The sequence below is a fragment of the Oratosquilla oratoria genome, chromosome 13 (assembly GCF_046742065.1).
Source record: "Oratosquilla oratoria isolate Oo_2021 chromosome 13, ASM4674206v1, whole genome shotgun sequence".
NCBI lineage: Eukaryota > Metazoa > Arthropoda > Malacostraca > Stomatopoda > Squillidae > Oratosquilla > Oratosquilla oratoria.
This window is the reverse complement of record NC_134789.1, coordinates 31,537,371-31,547,245: the sequence shown is the minus strand read 5'-3', so window position 1 is coordinate 31,547,245 and position 9,875 is coordinate 31,537,371. Positions and strand designations below refer to the sequence as shown.

Below are 9,875 nucleotides of genomic sequence, written 5' to 3'. Positions count from 1 at the left end.
CAAGTTCATCTTTCTCCAACCAACCGTGGGTTTCTCCTCCACCACCGCTTTCCCCATCCCCTCCATTTCACACTTCATTTGCATTTCCTTTCCTCCTCTTCACCCATCCTTGCCTCAACACCCTTTTCTCCCTCTAGATTCACGAAGGTGGTACTTATCAGTTGGGTACCCCCAAGGGCCTCTGTTGCGTTGAACACTGTGACACACTTTATATAGTTTGTTCTGGCTAAGGATTGCTACGGTCTAACGTCGCGAACACCCCCCCCCCATTAGAAGGCTATTACGATGCCCTTTATAGGGCTTTGTAGCATGGAAATTCATAGACCATATCCTTGGTCCAACTCACTGGTGGTAGGGGCAGCAGGGTTCGAACTGCCGTCACCTCGACCTCCGCCGCAAGTAGCGACACTCTAACCCGCTCGGCCAGCGAGAATCCATCCGGCTTAAGGGCAGGAGGCGAACTTATACACCTGAGGGTTGGACTCCAGTAAGAAGGTTGTCTCGATGTATCAAGACCCCGTTGAGGTCAAACTTCACCTCTCCGTTGCACAATCTCGTCGGTGTTCTTAGTGAGGTGTATGGGAGTGGAATGAGTGTGTGTGGGTGTGTGCTTTTGACTTGGCTACCCCCCTTGTACAGAAGAAGTCTTTGGTATAAAGATATATACAGGGTGACACAGAAAAACGGGAACTTTTGAAATGCTTAGTGGCAGTCATGTACAGCTGGCAGCATTGCGGAACAGGGACCTTAAGCTGTAAACACTCTCGCCATGTAGTAATTATGAAGCAGCGGAACGGTCAACAGCGTACTTTTGCTATAAAAAGGTCTTACAAAAAACAATGATAGTTTGGAAGGTGTGCAGAGGGAGTTCCGATGTTTTTTTCAACTTCGAACGTCATGGTCGGGTTCCCTCGAAAACACGATAAAAAATTGGATTAAAAACTTTGAAGAGACTCGATCTGAAAAAACAACAACAACGACAGGACGACCGAAAAGTGCTCGTACTCCACAGAGTATCGAAGCTGTACTCTTTTCAGTCTTAGGAGCCCATGGCGTTCAGTTCGTAAGCAAGCAGCTGGGGTCAGTGTGTCCCGAAAGAGTGTCCGCCGAATTCTCAATTTTGATTTAAAATTTCATCCGTACAAGCTGCAGATCGTGCAACAACTGAAGGAGAACGATTATCAGTTGCGATTACATTTCTGCCAGCAACCCAAAAGAAGTTCATGAACGCCCTTTACGCATCAGCAAGGTGACAATATGGTGTACAGTTTCGTCACACGGAGTCATCGGACCTTACTTTTTCGAAAATGAACAAAGGAGCACAGTGACTGTCACTTCGGATCGGTATGTTGAGATGTTGCAATCTTTTATTGCACCTGCATTGAACAAATTTCCACAACTTCATGAAACCTGGTTTCAACAGGATGGTGCGACATCGCACATTGCGAGGCAATCAACGGCAGTTGTGAGATAATTGTTTGGTAACCGTGTCATCTCAAGATTCGGTGACATTCCCTGGCCTCCAAGATCACCGGATTTGTCCGTTTGTGATTGTTTCTTGTAAGGCTACCTGAAGAGTCGGGTCTACACGACTCGGCCAAGGACAATGGATGAAGTGAAACAAAGAATTCAAGACGAAATTCGTGGTATCCCAGCTGAGATGTTGCAGCGACCAATGGAGAACCTCAAGAGCAGATTGGAAGAATGCATACGTACACAAGGACGCCATCTACAGGACGCAATTGTCAAACACTGAAAATTTGTATTACTGTCTCTTAAAAGGTAAGTTGTTATGGTTCAACTTCTGTCAATATTTTCTTTTTCTATTTTTATTGGATTTTTCAAAAGTTCCCGTTTTTCTGTGTTACTCTGTATATAGATATATATCATCCTGCTGGAGAGGTTAAGCTGAAGGGGAACATTAGGCTAGAACTTGATATTCCTTACTGTGCGACAGTCTTTCCTTGAAAACATGAAATTCCTCATCACGCCTGTATTTTATTCTAGCTGCCACTGAGCGGCACCACATTAATATATATATATATATATATATATATGTATGTATATATAGATTTTCTGGTGACGGAATATTCTAACAATTAACCGAACTCACCATCCCATTCCATGCAATGGGATGTGAGAAATCCTCGGAAGGCTAAGTCCTGTCAATTGCGGCAAGCTTTTTTTTTTTAACAAAGTAATAATAAGAAAAATATCTCTTTCAATAACGTCCCCGTTTTATATGATTTGCTCTACCTGCAGGTTGATTACATTCAATTGTGGAGTTATAAATCTATCATCATTAAACTTTTAGATGCAACCCGCGCCTTATTTCATCTGTTTTGTCTACGGCTCGGAATCTCCTGGTGATATAAGGACAACGAAAAATTACTGACGAAGATTTTAATGAAAAGTGGTAGATTAAGGAAGACTTGTGGATACGATGTAGTAAAGGCTGAGGAAAATGAAAATGACTTCTTCTTGTTCCCTAGTCTCCCCTGAGGAACGCCATGGCTGGAACAGGTTTTCTCCAAAAATTCCTTATAGAGTGTATGTTGTGTTGTTGGCGTGCATGACTGTGTAAAACGCAGCCTTCCATAATGTATTGTATAGTATGAAGTGCAACATCCTGGATAATTATATGTGGTGCGATCATCCAGCCTCTTCTGGTAACTTAAGTCAGGAAGTGATGACAACTGAAGGATAAATATGTGAGACGAGAAACTAGATTGAGAATTTCAACTTGTGCAAATATAATTAAAGTGAAATAAATTATTTAGCGTAGAAACATTGAAACGCGTAAGGTGAATTTGACGGCGAGTGGAGAGAAGGGGACTAGAAAAGCAACAACACCCTAATTACTGTGGAGACCAGAATGCAGTCAGTGTTGTTGTACTGCGAAGCTATGAGTTATAACAATAAAAAAAAATCAAGGTGGTAAAAAGTGAGGCACTAGACATGGAACATTTAAATGTTTCGAGTAAAAATACAGGAGGAAAGTGTGAAAAGGTTGTAAGTGTGACGGAAGGTCGAGGTCCGGCCGGGTGATCCCCTCCGCCCCCCCCCCCTAAAAATAAAATAAAATAAAATAAATAAATAAAGACTGACGATTTGATTCAGCTAATTAGCAGCCCCGGGAATGAGAGTTAAATAGCTCTCAGTTCCCGACCAATGTTTTCATGAGTGATCGACCATTTACTGACTGGCAACACATCAAAGAAAAAAAAAAAAACGACTTCTCGTTCGGAATGAGGATGCCTCTTCCAGTGCCATTCCTGAGTGCCATTAATTAGTGACGTCGAAATCCACTCAATAACGGCCGCTTACTGTGAGGGAAGCAGTGTATAGTTACCGAACGGTCTACGGTTTGAAGGAAACGAATGTAACGAGTTCGGGTTAAGAGGAACATAAACAACAACAAGAACACCAACAGCAAATACAACTACGACGACAACGATGATACTACTACTACTATTTATAATCATTATTATTATTATTATTATCATTATTAATAATAACAATAGTAATAACAACAACAATAATAACGGCCTCGCGTTTGACGGACTGGATACCCGCAGCTCTACAGACAGTCCTCGGGTCCCCCCCACAGCTCTCCTTGCAAAGAAACTTACTCTTCTCTATGTTGTATTTGTATGAGCCTCTTTCTGTATCACTGGCTAATAGTAGCAGCAACGAGGGGAGGAAGAAGAGAGCAGGAAGAGGGGGGGAACAGGAGGAGGAGGAGGAGGAGGAGGAGTTGATGGAGGAAGAGGTGGTGGAGGAGGAGCATGAGGGGAGGAGGAGGAAGGGGAGGGGGAGGAGGAAGGGGAGGGGGAGGAGGAGGAGGGGAGGAGGAGGAGGAAGGGGAGGGGGAGGAGGAAGGGGAGGGGGAGGAGGAAGGGGAGGGGGAGGAGGAGGAGGAGAAAGGTGAGGAGAGTAGGAGAGGAGTTGGAAGAGTAGGTGAGGAGGAAGAGAAAAGGCGATGGAAAGGAGAGGGGCTCTCTTTATATGGAAGAGTGTATGTAAACGGGGGTAAGAGACTAACGAAATTCATGAAGAAAATCTTCGACCCAGCCCGGGGACAAAGTGCCAGCCCCTCAAGGTTGCAACTCCTGATGGAGGTGAGGGCGTTGAAAGGCTTTTGAAATAAGACATCGGGAAGATGTTTCTCTTTGGAGACCATCGCGAAGGCCAAGGAAAAATGTCAAGAAGCTATCGCCGGTCTCGATGAAACAAATACTGTATTGTCAACAGTGTAGGTAAATAGTGTACCGGGCTAATTACAGTTTGGGAAACTGTATAATGAACCGATTTCTCTTTTGGGAAAACAATATCTTATATATATATATATATATATATATATATATATATATATATATATATATATATATATATATATATATATATATATACACACACACACACATACATTTTTTTTTTCTGCGAAACAATAAAACCTACGGGGTGCAAATAAAATATTCACCAATATTACTATTATTATTATTATCATTTTATTATTATCGTTCTTTTTGGGTGTGTGCGAGAGAGAGATAGACAAGGAAAAGAGAGGGAGAGGAGAGAGAGTTAGAGAGAGAAAAGAGAGGGAGAGGAGAGAGAGTTAGAGAGAGAAGAGAGAGGGGGAGTGAGACGGAGGGGAAGGAAGAGAAAGGGGAGAGGAGAGGAGAGAGAGAGAGAGAGAGAGAGAGAGAGAGAGAGAGAGAGAGAGAGAGAGGGGGGGAGAGAGAGAGATAGAGAGGGAGAGAGAGACGGAGAGATAGAGAGGGAGAGAGAGAAAGAGAGGGAGAGAGAGAAGAGAGAGGGAGAGAGAGGGGAGAGAGAGAGAGAGAAAGAGAGAGAGAGAGAGAGAGAGAGAGGGAGGAGGAGGTGAAAGAGAGAGGGAGAGAAGGAGGAAGTGAGAGAGAGAAGAGGGGGGGAGAAAGGAAGAGAGAGGAAGAGGAAGAGAGAGGAGGTAGAGATAATGAGGGAAAAGAGATAAAGAGAAAGAAAGAGAGAAAGAGAAAAAGGGAAAGAGAGAGGGAGAGAGAGAAAAAGAGAGAATGAGAGAGAGAACGCAAAAAAAAAAAAAAAAAAATCTAAGAATAACCTTACTTCTGAAAACAATCATTGCTCCAAAAAAATATCCTCCACTGGTTCTTCCCTATATTCTTCTCATGCCGTGCATCATCTTCCTTCCTCCTCTTCCCATACTTTCTCTTCTCCTCTCGACTGTTTCCACCATCATTAACCCTTCCCCTACCCACACCCGACCGCCAGATCCCAATATCAACTATATATTTATATATTAAAAGGAAAAATGAAAAACACTCCCGAATTTTTTCAACCATGGCCTCACCGAAATAATAATGTGCCGCATTTTAGGGGCACGAATATTTTCCCTCTCACAGAATTTTTGACGAACTTATAACATGGGAATTAAATTTTTGAGGCCTTTCATTCTTTTAGCCCCCAAAAAACCCTCGGTAAAAAGAAGAAAAAAATCAAATTGACGAAAAAAGAAAGAAAAAAAAAATGAATATCGTTACCCTTCCGTATCACAATTACCTTCCGGTCATCACCATCACCACCGTCACCATCGTCATCATTATCTTTATCATCGATACTGTGGATGTCGTAGCCAGAAGCTTTCATTAGTCTCGTAGCTGCACGCGGCCGCGAAAGAAATTGCGGCGAAGTTGGTGTTAAATTGTATACAGCAGTCCCCGCAGGTCGCCTTTTATTGATGCACACAAACGCACGAGCTAGTCTGTCCGCTTGGCCGAGCGTGCACGCACGTACGTACACGCACACACACACACACATACATACACGGACACAAAATATGCACACAAAGTGTCAAGACATGTCGACCGGATTTAGGCAACCCTACAAAGACATACATACACACATACGGATTTAGGCAACCCTACAAAGACATACATACACACATACGGATTTAGGCAACCCTACAAAGACATACATACACACATACGGATTTAGGCAACCCTACAAAGACATACATACACACATACGGATTTAGGCAACCCTACAAAGACATACATACACACATACGGATTTAGGCAACCCTACAAAGACATACATACACACATAAATACATGCATGCAAACCAAAACATGAGCGCATAAATAGAAACAGACGAACGAACGCATGCACACATACACAAAATCATACACACAAGCGTACACGAATATGCGCAGACACACATACGCAAACACGCACGCTTATGCACATCAACTTGCACACTCACATACATATGTGGAATTATACTACTTAATAGTGTATAAGAAACGTCTTGATTTTTCACACGGGAAACCCAAGTTCGAACCCCGCTCACGGCTTGAAAGCTAATGCAAGCCGTTGCTGTACCAACATTCTGAGCAGTGTGTGTGTGTGTGTGTGTGTGTGTGTGTGTGTGTGTGAGCGTCCCTGTGTGTGTGTAGGGTCACAGCATTACTCCTATGTCAAGCCTTACGAGCTATGAAGCTCTCATCCAGAGCTGTCGATTACGAATCCATCACGTGATACAGGACCGTTGTGAATCACACACACACACACACACACACACACACACACACACACACACACACACACAAGCCTACTTAAATACCCTCCACTGATTACGTGCCAACTGCTCTGACAGGGCATCTAAAACAGTGTGACCATGGGTTCGCTGCTTCTGACGAAGCCCCTCCTATAACTCAGCCCGGGTCCCGCGCTTATCTGAAGGAGGGGGACCATTACTCACGCCGCCGCGTCGGGATCCCACGAGTCAAGGCTGGACGAAATCTCATAAGGAGGTTGGTTCCACAATAACGTAAACACCACGGGAGTCCCTATATGTACAACTGAAACGCGTATATGCAAGCATACACATAATCAAATGCACATATATATTTTTCATAATAAATGTATTACATCATGCAGTCTCTGCCTTTCTACATATATATTTTTTCAAAGGTATTATAATATATATATATATATATATATATATATATATATATATATATATATATATATATATATATATATATATATACATATAAGTATTATACTCTCCCCAGGGAAGGAGTCATGCAGTTACTAGGTCTAGTAAAACAGCAATGGTGAGAAATAGCGACAGAAAAAATGCAAATACTACGATGTAATGATAGCCTGAAATGAGTAAGAAAACAACCGTTGATAGGGCGATAGTTTCTACGTTTTTATCAATTTGCAATATGTAAGCCGAGCGAGTTAAAACGTTGCTACTTGCGGCGTGGGTCGAGGTGACGGCAGTTCGAAGTCTGCCACCAGCGAGTTGGACCAAGGACATGATACATTCAATTCCACACTACAAAGTCCTAGGAGGTGTTCGCGACGTTAACTCGATTCAAAATTCTATGTAAAACTTATCTCATTCCCTAAAAAGAACCTTGCGTACAGCACCTTCGCTTCTTGGTGGACAATTTTGGTTTCTATCATATTCAAACTCTACCTCCACATCAAGATGCTCGCTGGCCGAGCGGAATAGAGCGTCGCAATTTGCGGCGGAGGTCGAGGTAACGTCAGTTCGAACCCAGCCACCAGCAAGTTGGACCACGGGCATGGTTCACTCAATTCCACGCTACAGAGTCCTCTGTAAGGGGCACCGTCCTTGAATCCTAACAGGGGGAGTTCGCGACGTTAAACCGAATAGTCACCATCACTTTCACATCAGATTTCTTCAGATCATTCATATGAAAGGGGGTGTCAATTGCTCTTTGCCTACTTTGATATTTGGGCTCTTTCTTTTCTACTCTGTACAAAAATTTCTTCCCGGTACTACGATATTTTCATTGTTCCAATTTCGTATTCTTTAGAAAAAAAAAGAAAAAAAAAGTGTAAAATCCTGTAGGTTTTCAAGTACATGGATTGTCACGTCATCAGCATGAATAGAATCCTGGGTTGTGCTGTTTCACGCCCTTGCGTGAATAGTCTCCTGTTTGTATTTTTTTTTTTTTTTTGTATTTTAAAGGCACACCTTGCGTGAATATGACGTGTTGTGTATTATCATTAATGTTGTTATTGTCACTTATGGAAAGAAAATTTGTATACATTTCATGAAATAAATGAGTGTTTCATAATATGTATGTTATAAAGTAAACCAATGCGCAATACCCGTCTGTTGGGGCGCACTTCAAGTACGTTCTGTCAGATGACGCCAAGCTCAGAAAACGTTACATAATTTAGCGCGAAAGCATATTCTTCTTTCCCATTGGTAGGAAGCGGCTGTACTACCTTGTTTAAGCACGTTTTGACAGCCAGGAAAAGTAATCACCAATGCCCGGGCTATGTAAGGCCGAATGGAGACAGCGACTACAGACCCCGAATGGAGATCCAAGCAAAGAGCGACGGCAGAGAAGAGAGCAGAGGGAGAAGACAAGAAAAGAAGCAGACGCCCACAGTTCATCTGAATCAAAGTAGAACATTTTCTACATTCGTCGATTATGACAACTCAACTAAACAAGTACCTTGGACCTCTACGACTGCACTAAGCAATCTTTAAGTGCCGAACCCGTGAATTGGCAATCTCCACGCGAAGTGCAATCCTTCCCTTTCCCTAATTGTTTCGGGCATATACTGCTGCTGGAGTAAAGCTAAGTACGACTCAACACACGCTCTCTCTCTGTTATTTCTCGACCACGAAACATAAAAAAATATCCTACGTGTTTCCGCCTACCAGAAGACCCCTACCAGAAGTTATCGTGCTCCAGTCTCTCCTCAACTCATGTGTTTCCGAGACTTGAAGATCGGACCAGACCACTTTCCGTTGGTGCGACTTCTAGAAACCAGAATCAAGACTTGTCTACACCATAATCAAGACTTCATTTCGTCCACCTGTTCTTACGTGCTGCATACAAGCTCACAACTAGCTACTTCTCTACTTGGTAACTGATTCAGTACTTATTCATAATTCATGTAACATATATGCATTTACAATATTCTTATTCTAAGTTCATTTATGTTGTTTGTGTCTATTTTAATATTGTAAATAATAATTAATTTTAACGAAGAGTTTAATAATCCTGCCTGAACACTGTCACTCGTCCGAGCTGCGCAAGGTCTTAACTTTTTTTTCGTGTCGCGACTAGCCTGGCCCATAGGTGGATCGTGACATGGATATAAAGACACCTTTCAACATCAATACAAAAGTTAGAATAATAATGTACGTAAGACAATATATTGGTTGATTTTCCCATACATTCCTTTGTCTCTGCTCACTGTTACATCTTCGCATGGCCTTTTTCAAATAACACAAACACCTGATAAAAACAAACGGGTCTTCATACTATCAAGTATGAATAAACGTACAAGCACAGTATAACGACTAAAGATGCACAAGCACGAACAGATGCATATATGTGTTGACATATGAGATCATGTAATTTATTTACCAGCGTATAAGCCGCACCTTCGCATAAAACGCACCTCTAAAATAAGGATATTTTGTTCGAAAAATAGTACGTTTCATCATACATTTATTGAATGATATTTTCAAGTGGTTTTGTAAGAAAATGTATACGGCCGTATTAGATGCAATGGAATTTTGTAATACATCTAAAAATAAAAAACGCGTTTTATACGATGGTATATACAGAACTATCTACACAAGGAGTATACACATACGCGCACTTACATAAATACAACCCAATACAGTCTCGTCCTCATATAAAAGTTTACCTGAAAGAAGATATATATGCAAGCGCGTACACACGCACACAAACACACATACTGTACATACACACACACACACACACACAAAACTAGCTGCGATCAAGTAAACTCATCTCCGAGTCACTTAAACATATGACTCGGCAAAATCAAAGAGGATCGCGACT

General features: G+C 42.1%; 1 protein-coding gene across 1 annotated transcript in view; it reads right to left on the bottom strand.

Annotated features, from left to right (window-relative positions):
- The window catches only part of LOC143032209 (uncharacterized), a 224,873-nt gene that overhangs the window by 96,657 nt on the left and 118,341 nt on the right, over window positions 1–9,875 (bottom strand). The window lies entirely within an intron of this gene.